The following is a 12,455-nucleotide window of genomic DNA, read 5'->3' as shown; positions in this document are numbered from 1 at the left end:
CATCTCCCCCTTCTCCTTTCTAACTTGATAAAAAAGAAAGAAAAAAAAAAATAAAATTGGGTGCACTCTGTTGTAAGTTGTGATGAATAATTGCAGAACTTCTGAAAAACAAAACTTAAGGTCAATAAGTCATAATTGCATGAGATTGCTTGGATAATACACAATGGATCTGTTTTCCTTTCTTTTTCCTTTTTTTCGTTTTGTGAAAGTGGCAAGTTTTTCATTAAGAAAAGGGGAAAATACAAGATTTAAAGATAGAAAGAGCACAACCCAAATACAAAACAACAATAACAGATCTAGAAATAGAAAAAATAAATCACAAACATTGCAACAAACGATCCAAACTCCCTTTGAATTCTCAGTTTATAATGTCGACAGGAGGGTTTTTTTTTTTCTAGGGAAGTGAATCTCCCTAATTCTAATGAAAAATGTCATGAATTTGAGCTGAAATGGCATTGCCATTAGGGAAATTTATTTTTAACTTTAATGATGATCTAAAAACTTGATTTGCACATAAGAGTGACGCATGTGTTATATGGACTCTCCCATATGTCAACCCTTTCTTTCAAGTCTCTTAACAGAACAGAAGCTTAATGAAATTGCTTCAAGTGAAAGGGAAACACCATGCCACATGGAAGGCAAAATAGTAAAATAAGAAGAGTTACACGTGAACATGGTTCTTCTGATTCATTCATGGGATGGAATTCGAAGGAATATCTTGGGGGTTCAAATTCAATCACATGTCTCTTGTCTGGGGGACAGAATGAATCAGCAGAACATAAACAAACAGCTTAACGTACCCGCCATGTTCATGTTTCATATTTTTTATTTTTATCGTTTTGCTGATTTGTTTGTTTTGTCTACTAAATTTCCATTATGCGTCAAGCATGACAATCAGACTCACTGGTTTTGTAGTAACATCGGCGGAATAGCTTCACGGTGAAGCTTTCCGAAATTGGCTAGTGATTTAAACGCTGAGGAGTACCAAAATTGCTACCCTTTCCGAATTAGAGAGACTATTGTCAACAAAATTTCCGAAATCATCTTCACACGACACGTCTTCGGATCATGTAGCAGATCTTCTTGTGCCAAAATACATCTATGTAACGCATCATTTACCATCAAGTAGAAAACAAATTTAAGAAAAAGTATCTTTGGAAAAAAATAGAACTCCGGCAACAAGTTTACTACATGGATGTAGTTCGTAGTAGAGCCTAATGCAGTGCAGTTCCCTTCCTGTTATTAACAAAACGCGACACAACAATACCATTTAAAACTGCTATCAGCTTCCCTATTGTACACATTTTATGTATTCCACTTCAATGCATATCCACTTACCCACAACCCTTGATTAAAAAAAAATAATCCCGAACTAAAAGTTATCGTGTTCATCAACAGTGATCAGACATCAGTTGGAGCTAAAAAAATTTGTGTTCATCAACAGGGCAACCAAAGAATGTGTTGACCCTTGCTTTACATTGTAAGTTTTGATCAAACCCAATTCACCAATTCTGCATAAACTTCTTCCTCTGACTAAACACATGCTTGAGCCCTCTGAGCTATAACATTCCTTACCCTCTCTGATTGCTTCTCTTTCACATCCAACGCTCTCTTGCACAATCATCCTGTGGAGTCTTATGTTTTCTTTGTGGCCCTTCCAGTCGGAAAACAATCCACTGCTGGGCCATCGCCCTCCACCGCTACAAAGAACAGGAGGCGTTGATTTGTTTTGAGTCTTTACCTGAGTTAAATACCAAACCAGCGGGAAAGAAATGAGATAAAGAGTTGTTTGGAACAAAAAGAATAGGAACACAGGGTGTTGTTTTCCGAGTGCGCCAGCCAAGTCATTGTATACGAGCAATGTCCTTTTCAAATTAAAGACTTAGAGAGTATAGAATAGTTGGGAAGCAAATGGAAAAACATTGCCATAAACATTAACATTTATAAAAAAAAAAGTACCATGTCAATGATATCATAAATACATACGTAGAAAAACTAAGAATGCACACAAGGTGAGGTAAGCTGAGACCGTGAGAGATGAAAGCCACATTCGACATATCCATATGAAATGAGCATTATATTTCTTCAATGTACACGGAATTCAAATGGCATGTATAGCTAATGTATGATAAAGAATTTTTGTGGTCACATAATGAACTGAAGTTTACTCATCTGATAAACAAGTTTTGTTGGGCATGTTAGGATGGGAGAAACCATATGGAACTACAAACCCATTGTTAAAACAACAGAAACCAAAGTAAAACAATTCAGAATCAGATACTCTCATTATGTGACCAAGCCTTGAAATGTATAGCTCTACATCGAATTTAACCAATGATTACAGACCACAAGGGAAAAATTGTGATCAAGGTTTAAAAGAGCATGTGGGAGTCCACTCACTGGATAAAATTCAATTTCTAGCACAACCAGAAGATGGATGATGATCTTGATAATTCTCATCTAAATATGAATGTAAGAATTTAATTCAGAAGAACCCACTAAACCAATTGAAAAGCACACCCCTTTAACTTCTCTTTCTTTCTGCTTAATATATTTTAAATTTGGGCAGAAACATAAATCCAAATCCATCATAAATACCATTAAATCAATGAAATCAAGTTCGATTCAATACCTTTCAGTGCACCAATGGCCCAAGCAATTCTCTGGGTCAGCAAGAAACCCTGTTGCGCAGTGCAGTAAAACTTCCCAATCCAACAAAAGAAAAAAAAGAAAGAAACAAAAATTGCAAAACAAGTGAGAGTTGTGAGGCTCTGGGTAGTGGGTATTGTTTATTTAGAAGTGGCGGGTTGAGCCTGAGTTAAGCTGTTGTTGTTCTGAGGAGGAGGAAGATGGCGGCTCAGACTCATCAACAGCAAGTTGAGCTCTTTCAAGGAAGGGCCTGAACCCAAGCTGTAGCGTAAGGTACCCAAATGCCAGTGCTCCAAGCACCACAACTCCCGATCTCATCGCATTCACCTTCGTCCTCTCCCTCATTCTCTTCCTTCTTCTTTCAGCCCCAACTCAACTTCCCACAGGTCCCAGACTAAAAAGCTGCTAGAGATACAAAGCAGGAAAGCAAATAAAACCAAACGCTGTCGTTTCGTTCTCTATTTTTGAGAGCCATTGTAGGACCCACTAAAGTTTGTGAGTGTGTACGCGCTCAATCTTCTTCCACATACGGATGGCAATTTCCGACACTACCAGACGAACGACTTAGAACCACCACAAAAAATTAGCGGGTCAACCCGCGAGATTAAAATTGCATATCAAATTCAGATCAACTTGCCATGACACGAATTAAACGAGTGAATTTAGAGTCAACCTGCGAAATGACCTACTTGACACATTTATTATTTAATTTTTTATTTTTATTAATAATAATAAATATGTTCTATTCTATTCCACTGTGTACCCTATGGTAGTAGATTTCACCCACCCAAATGAAAATCCTTACCTTAAGTTGATCTCCTCATTCTAATTCTCATCTTTATTTGAATTCAAACTCCTCTCAAACATGTGACATGTTTAATAATGTGTTAAATAGGTTATTAAATAGGTAACATGTTTAACATGACTCGAATCTGACATGACAAGTTCATTAAACGATTCTAATTTGAGTTGAGCATTCTTGACACGATACAAACCCAATACAACACAATCTATTGCCAATTCTACTTCCATATCTGAAAAACCAACAATTTTTCCGAACCATTTCACTGTTTTCACTTCAGTGTGTTGGTAAAAAATTTAAAATTTTAAAAAAATGAAGAAAAAAAAAATGTTAATTTGTATGTAACCATATATACATGTATCTTGTGAGTTGAGGTAATTTGTGAAGCTTTTGCTTCAATAATATTAATATATATTTTTGCACGTCTGAGTTGGGAATGTATATAAGCATATTAGAAACTGCTGGTATGATGGTTGCCACTCAGTCATTCGGCTAGTGCATTTCATGTAACACACTAGACCAACAGTTGAACTATTAACATCTTTATTAAAATTATTTGGTTAAATTTGTTAATTTGGTGTTTGTACCATAATCAATCAAGCACATTTAGTATTGAGGGACTGGTATAGAGACAGACCCACAAACTGCAGAATAGGATACATTCCAAAGAAAACCTCTAAATTAGAGTATTGATAGAGTCACCATAACCAAAAGTATCGAAGATACATCTTCCTATGATAAGGCAACAACTTGTTGAAAGTAATTGCTGAAGGCCAAGCCTACATAATCTAGACCTTGGGACACAAATCAGTATCACGGTGATTTGCCCAAAGTCCCACATCGAAACTTTAGACAAACATACATTCCCTTTTTTCTATAAAAGAGGAATAGTGTCACATTAAAAATGTGACTACTTTTTACCCTTACTCTGTTGAAGAAAAATGTGAACCTCCCAATATAATTTCACCACCACTAATTAAATAATGAAAATTTTATTATTTTATGTTTGACCCATTCGTGACGTGGTGTCTCTTAATTACAATCCCTTGCTTCAAGGGAACATCCTTTGATTCTATCATAAAGAAACAAAACGTATGTGTTTGGTTTTGCGGTTGCCCCTAAGTCGAACCTCACTGTGCCCATGTATCCCTTGCAACAATCAAGTCACTTGTAGTTCAAAGAATTCCAATGAATAAATGACTCATTGTAAGGAAAATTTGATTTGAAATGTATTGAGTGAATTTAGCTGAATAAACCAGCGATTCAATTTTGAATTGTGTTTATGGTGAATTTGGTAAAGAATAAACCAGGGATTCTGTCTAGATTTAAGATTTGGGTGGTTGCTTCTAGATTAAGTCTCTAGATTGCCTACGTGAAGGGATCAAACCAACGTAGTTCGGAATTGATTTGTGTGGATTTGTGGGAATTTGGTTGATGTAACTAGTGATCCAAATTTGGTTGCGGTTGCGTTTATTGGGATACTAGACTGCATACGTACCCTTGATGGAAACAAACCAACGTAGTTCCAAAAGTTGGAAATTAATGGGTAAATGTGGCGCAATAATTTAGAATTTATGTCTTTGAGACAATTTGGAGATTTTCATAAGTAGATTACCCATGGGAAAAATTGGAAATTAATGGGTAAGTGTGGCCCACTAATTGAGAATTTGTGTTTGAGAAATTTGAATTTAATCTCATTGAAATTTGCATGGGTAGATGACCAATGGGAAAAATTGGATGGTTTTGTACCATTTTCCTTATTGTCAATGTCCAAGAAAAATAATGAGCAATTTTGATGAACCAACTAATTTTCTACAATTGATATGGCTTTGAGGATTTTAAAATTGATCCATTAATCATATAATAAGCAATTTGGGCCTCCTTAAATTTAATGAGTGTTTATTTGATCACCCATTACATGTTTTGGGCTTTTGAGAATTAATGGGCATACAATCCAAAAATTTGTTTATGGGCCCTTAATATCTTGATTGACCCATGAACAACAATTGGCCCACAACTATGGTCTTCGTGAAACAACACCAGAGTGAAACTCATCCCTTTAGGTGAACGAGTCGTTATCAAATTAGGATTTCAAGAATTAGAGCTATTGTTGAGGCCCAAAAAGTCACGAGAAGCCCAAAGACATTTAAAACCCAATACAATAATGTTGGTCATGCGTTAATCCAAGCTGTATTTTGGGAATTAATTTATTAAATAAATATAGAAACAATGTGCATGCCATGCGAAGCGAATAACACATTTTTCATATGTCAATCACCTACCAAGCTCACATGAACCCAAGTCATGTGATTTACCAGGCTTGCACAAGGGATTGTAGTGTGGAAAACGGAGGTTCACAAGACCCACAAAAGCTCTTGGATAGTGGAGACTTTGGGCTAGCTACTTGGGAGCATCAAAGTCCAAGTCCATTGCTTGGAGTTCTCCAATTTGGGTGAGCAAATGATATATCATTCAATCACTCCCTATTACCCTAAACAAGCCAATTCCGACACCTCACTTTACCCATAGGAAATAGTCATTTTTCAATGCCTAGCTTTGCCTATTGGAAATAATAATGTCTCAATGCTTCCTTTTACACATTGGAAATAGAATGATTTCATCACCTCATTTTACCCATTGGAAATAAAGGAAAGCACTTGCCTTCTACAAATTAGAAGCCATAACACGAGTAGAGAACAACATCTCCTGGTTGCTCAAGCACCCTAGCAACCATCAGACCACCTTCCCTCCTCTCTTAGATTGCTGCAAGTATTCCAGTAGCCATCCCAGCCATTCCTCAGCTATCACAACCATTTCTTCTACTTTCTTTGCCTTGAAATCCTTCATCTTCCCTATAAAGCCTTACCAAGCATAACTCCAAGCTTTTCCTTCCTCCTCATTCCCTTACAAGCTATAAACACCATAACCTTCAAGCCCCAAGTTTTTCCTTCCATCATCCTTCTCTTGAAATTCTTAAATCACCATAGCCATAGCCACAAACAACAAGTTCTCAACACCCAAGCTTAAGCCTATCTACACCAAGCCAAGCACATGCATTCTCATTTGCTAAACTTGCGGGTCTTTAGATCCCACACTCCAACCTCTCATGCCAAGCTCACACAATCTCAGTCCAATCTACTCAAGCCACTGGAAATCTACTCATATCTATCTATCTCTCTCTCTCTCTCTCTCTCTCTCTCTCTCTATCAAAAAGCTTCATCCTGAATCTAAAACACTCATCCTCTCAAGCTAAGTTGAAATATAGTCATTGCCTTTTTGGTAAGAAAATGCAGACATCGCAAACTCTTCATCTAGTTGACGTAAACACCCAAAATCAAAATCTCAAGCCTTAATCCTTTCTTTATGCTCATTTTCTCTTAGCTCCCACGCCACAAGTCTCTCAGGCCAAGCATAGTAGTATCTTGATTCACCAAAGCAAACTCTTATGCGAAGCCTGTGCAACATCAATGCACCATCTCCAACTCTTTTTCTAGCTGCCAAAAATATCAGTACAAAACATGCAACCGCAGGAAGAAGAACAAAGTACTCCTCTGGGACTTGCTTCTCCATCGGGATGCTCTGAGCCTAGTTTTCGCTAACTCAGAAAAAGAGGCAACGAAGGCTTGATTCACCACTATATAGCAGTCCAAGAATCAACAAGTTCGGACGAGCCTTCAAACAGAAAAAAAAAACCCCAACATCTGTGAAGGAATTATATTGGTAATTTTTAACAACAATATTAAAACCTTGCAAGTGCACAAATCAAATGATAGTATAGTAAGCAAGCAAGGGTCATTCCCACAGAGATTGTAATCTAAAGAGATGTTTATCAATGTCACACAACAAAAATTAAACACAAGGCCTTTCACTCACACGCCAACACCAAGGGGGTTTTGATTTGATTTTGTGAATAAAACAAAACACGGGAAATAAAACAAAACAGAATTTAAATTAGAGTTTAAGATAAATTGGTTTAAAATCAGTCAAGAACAATAGATAGGACTCACTATCTACCTCCAAACAATCAATCAATCCATAAACAACAATAGATAATCAATTTCTAGCAAGCATATGATGACAACACTCACAACAAGATCATGGCATTTTACTCGAGTTGTATGATTCTCTCTTAAGTGTATACAAAGTGTATGACATTTACATCAATACGTGTATTCTTAATTGAAATCTAGTATGGCATTTACTCAAATTAACAATCAAGAATCCATTAAGATCAAAGAGAATATGAGTGTCACAAAAACCCTAAAACATGGCATTTGTTATTAAGAATTCAAGAATCGATTTCTCATAACTAGTTCTTAACCCAATTATTCGTTGCAAACAAGAACACATTCAATATGGCAATTGACCTATGTTCTACAATAATTTAATTTCAATACATGCTTCCAAGTTAGCTACTCAAAGAAACAAAATATCATAATTCACATAACATAGAGAAACCGAAATCATCACGCTTGTAAAAACTGAAAATCCATTCAAACTTGTTTATAAAATTGAAATCATGTTTAGGGCTTCAAGATTAAGCCCTAACTAACAAGAAATTTGTTACTCATGTTCTTGGATTAACTCAAAAATAAATACATCAGAACTGAAAAGTAAAAGAAGGAAGGAAAAGAAAGAACTTGTTGGCAGCTTTCTCCTCTTGCGCGGTTCTTTAAGACGTGAATCCCTTGTATTGAGGCCTTGGCTAGCCTTTTATATCACTTATATCAGATTTCTAAACCCTAAAATTGACTGAGAGTCGTCCAAGAAGTCTCGGTAAACAAGGAATCCAAATAGAAAAGTAAAAATCACAATTCCTAACTCCACAGGGAAATACAGCTCAGCCCAATTATCACACGATTTGGGGATCTTCGGCCTTTCAGAAAAATCATTAAAAATATATTTTAGAAAGATAAATGTCTTATCTTTCTAACCATATATAGCACGTAACTTGAAAAATTCAGAAAGGCTTCAGTTTCTTCACATTCATATAACATATACTAAACTGTCATGTCAGCACATGGGCTAACTTTACTTGTAATACTGTACCAATTGGCTCAGTAGAAAATTCTACAAAAGTCATAGATTGAACTTCAAGATGTTAGCTTTCTTGCGCTAAAATTCCTCCGAAAAGTTGATATTTCTTTAAAAACCTTCTAAGAGCGCAGAAAAGCTAAAAATCAGAAAAGTAAAGTAATAAGCTCTTTTTAAATCTAATTCTCCTACAAAACCTAAGTAAAAAGAGTACATAAATGAGTATATTTATGGACTTATCAAATTAGTCTTGACAAACTTAGGAAACAATTATACATCCAAGAATCCTTCCTCTATTTTGAGCGGAACCCCATTCCATTTTCCTTTGCTTGACAGTCAGACCCTCCTAAAAAGCAGAGAAATCTTTGTTTTCACAACAAAAGGTATGCATGACCTTTCTTTGTCAGACCACATAGTTAAGAGTTTCATAGCATAGCATCTTTTTTCTGCAGTCAAAGTTGACAAAATCCTTTTAATTGAAAACGAAGTCCAAGACCCAATGAGGCATGCACCTCTTCTTTTTTAATCTTTTGCCAACTTTTCCTTTCCTTTTTTTTTTTCTTTTGTTGTCTCTGTATGCAAACAAAGCCATCGTCCAAAATCGTGGCTGTTTTTCTCTTATTCTTTTTTGTTTGTTGCATATGCATGCAAACAAATACAAAGCCATTTTCCAAAATAGGACTATATATAAGCCTTTTCCTTTGTTTTGTCTGTATGCCCAACAAGCACATGATAAAGAAGATCATCCAAGAGAGAGAGAGGTTATGCGACACAACCCTATTTTATTATTATTTGTTTTGACATAACAACATGGCTTCCTTTTCTTGAAGACCTCTATCTTTTTTTGTTGCTGCCTATTCTTTTCTTATGACTAAACACCCTATTTTATTTTTGATGCAATGTGCTTAGAGAGAAAAAGAAAATTTCTCAAGCAGAGATGGAGAGAATTGGTCAGAGAGTCCAAGATACACGTTCCTTTTTTTTTTTTCTACCCATTTTGGAATTAACTCCTAGAACACCATTTTTTCTTCCATGGATTCCCTTTTGCTCGGCAAAGCTTTATTGAATGGGAATCATCCTATGGATTCACTATCCCTATATGTGATTTAAGGGTTGCCACCCAACATGGATTTATCATCTAAGAATTTGATTTGAGGGTTACCACCCAACATGGATTTCCATCCAAGAAATTGATTCAAGGGTTGCCACCCAACATAGATTTATCATCCAAGAAATTGATATACGGGTTGCCACCCCACAAAAATTAATGGAGATGATAGTATACCTGTGAAAATTTTATTTTGTCTCTGTGCTCCCATCTTTTTTGAACTCTTTTCCTATACATGGTTTATCAAGTTGTGCCTTATCTCTACAATCAATTTGAGGCTTGTTGGATGTGACACATAATGGATATCAAAGTTGTGGGACTTATCCAATTCCACGTTTGATTTTTTTTTTTTTTTGTGAATTTTTGTATTTCAACATACTCTTCCAAAATTAATATTCACTTTATATTTGTTGACTTTAGCATCAGAGAACCTTCGGCCGGTACTACACCGGTTCCAAGGTCTTGAAAATTGTTTTTTCTGTTTATCTTTTGCAGGCTCACTACCTTGCCGAAGAGTTGCCGAATGTCCATATCTTCCCTAAACCCTAAACCGAATAACATGTGAGAGATTATGATGATTGAGAACCATATAACATTGATCATTAGAAACCTTGTCATTAGAACAACTTGAAGATTGGGAAGCTTACCAACCCCACCCCCTTAGCACCCCCGCCATTCGACAAGGAAAGATCTACCTCATACCAACCTAGCTATATGGCTATTATTTGAGAAGGTTCGTCGTTCAGAGGAAGAACGTAGTCAACAACCAGTATGGATGAAGCCACGTCTAAGACCCTTCACCTAACGCATCCGAACCTATAAGCCCGAGAAGGACATTCAGCCACTTCGCATCACCTTTTACATTGACATTGTAGATCCATTAACCTATATTCACTATCGTAACTGTTACAGTGGGAAGATCTTATGCACAAAGGTAAGGACTCTGTTGTTGAATGAGTTGTTTGACAATTTTCTATTTTATATGAACTTGATTTTTGTTTAACAATTTGTGTTTGTTACTTATGGGTTAATATGTTTTTTTTATTAGCGCAGTAGTGTAGGTATAAAGCAGCAGATGAGGAGATGGTAAAGGTGATAAAGGCCATGTATGCTAAAATTGGGAACCTAATATTGAGGCTAGTACTAAGAGAAGTGGTAGGAAATGTGATTACAGATACTGATTTGTTACAAGACACATGCTAATCGTGTAGGAAACTGTCTCGCACGACATGAGCATAATCTTCTTATCGATTGACAAGACACGTGTCGATCGTACATATTGTTTCTTCACAGGACAGACATGCCATATCCTAGATCACCAAATGTTGGCTTCGGTTACCTTCCTATCGAAGCGACTTCTAGATTGTAAACTTGGGAGACTAGGGACTGCCTCTGACATCCATCATGCCAAATCACTTGGTACGATTATTTGACATTTTACAAGTTCCCAACCCATAAGCCCATTGGCGGACTCAGGAATTTTTTAGCAGAGGTGCAATTTTAAAAGGCTAAAAATTCTTTGTGGATTGAGCATCTAAGGTTTTTTTTACCTAGATTGACCTTAGGTCCCTTCATGCTTTCATTTCATACATGTAAAATTGTTTTATGTAAAAATATTGACTAAGTATGAAAAATGGTTTTTCAAATAATCATTTTCTCAAGATAATTTTGGCGGTTTTTATTCCTTACACATCAAATAAGAAAACTTGATTTTATGGGATTTTATTACGAAGTATATATTGACTTAATGAGCCATCATTTTTAGCCTAAATCGTATTTTGCACTAAAACCGATTTTTCATATTTTGATTTGGTGGGAATTTTATTTTCTAGTATTTTTATTTGAATCTAAATAGGGGATACTTCCTTATTTACATTGTAAACTTTAGTAAATGGAGTAATATAAAAATAAATGGAAGTAAAAGGAAAAGACATTTTTATGTATTATCTTATGTAGTGTGTTATGCTCATTGTGACTTCCTCACTATTCCACAATGCTTGTGCCTCCCCAACAAAAAAAATAAAGAGAATAAGTTTATTAAAGAAAAGATATAACTAGTACAAAAATCGAGTTATGTCATCGAGAATTAAGCGAGTGTCTCATAATTAAAATTTTTAAATATGCAAGTCACAGGTATATATTGTATTAGTATTAGTTTTCGCTATGTAAGAATTTCACAAAGATACTCATGTTGTGATGCAATTATGGTAAGAGGTGTGTATTTTTTCATAAATATATTTACTTGAAAATTCTTGAAGTTGAACTAGAGTTTGATCGATGGGGGTATGTCTGTGACCATTACTTAATATTATTAGAATATGTATGAATATATGTATGTGTACTGTGTTCATAATCTAGGGGTATAAACACACCCTATAAAATTTATTTGTGTATTTTGTGTATTTCATTTTATTGAATAAAATAGGAAGAAAGCAAGCATGTTTTTTTTTTTTGAGAGAGAGAGAGAGAGAGAGAGAGAGGAATTGTGGACTTTTTTTTTTTTTTTTGGATAAATAGGAATTGTGGACTTAGTTTAGTGGTCACATGATCGCAGTCTTGAAATGTAGGGCCAAGCCAAGGCCACTATATATCTCTGAGGCCTACCCTTTGTGCCTTAGTCTGTTTTTTGCAGTTGTCTCATGATCCTTTAAGCTGCCTTGAGAGAGAGAGAAAGAGAGAGAGAGGAATTGTGGACTAAAGAATGCTATCCACAATCGCTCGCAACACCTCTTTTCATTTTTTAGTCTTGTAAAGATGAAGAATCATCCATGAGCTTTTGAAAAACTACCACTACAAGAACTTTTGTTAGCTCTTTTTTTATAGACATGACAGCAAGGGCAGCTTGTCAACCACTTCTTGATT

General features: G+C 35.7%; 1 long non-coding RNA gene across 1 annotated transcript; it reads right to left on the bottom strand.

Annotated features, from left to right (window-relative positions):
* Positions 1-1,264: 1,264 nt before the first annotated feature.
* LOC148920225 (uncharacterized) lies at positions 1,265-3,041 on the bottom strand. The gene is made up of 2 exons (XR_016124741.1): positions 2,633-3,041; positions 1,265-1,741 (listed from the first exon to the last, which is right to left on the bottom strand). It is a non-coding gene; the product is annotated as an uncharacterized LOC148920225 (long non-coding RNA).
* Between the last annotated feature and the right edge of the window lie 9,414 nt (positions 3,042-12,455).

The sequence above is a fragment of the Prunus mume genome, linkage group LG2 (genome assembly GCF_029339155.1).
Source record: "Prunus mume cultivar Tortuosa linkage group LG2, ASM2933915v1, whole genome shotgun sequence".
Lineage (NCBI taxonomy): Eukaryota > Viridiplantae > Streptophyta > Magnoliopsida > Rosales > Rosaceae > Prunus > Prunus mume.
The sequence above is the reverse complement of the archived record's forward strand: the minus strand, read 5'-3'. Positions and strand labels throughout refer to the sequence as shown.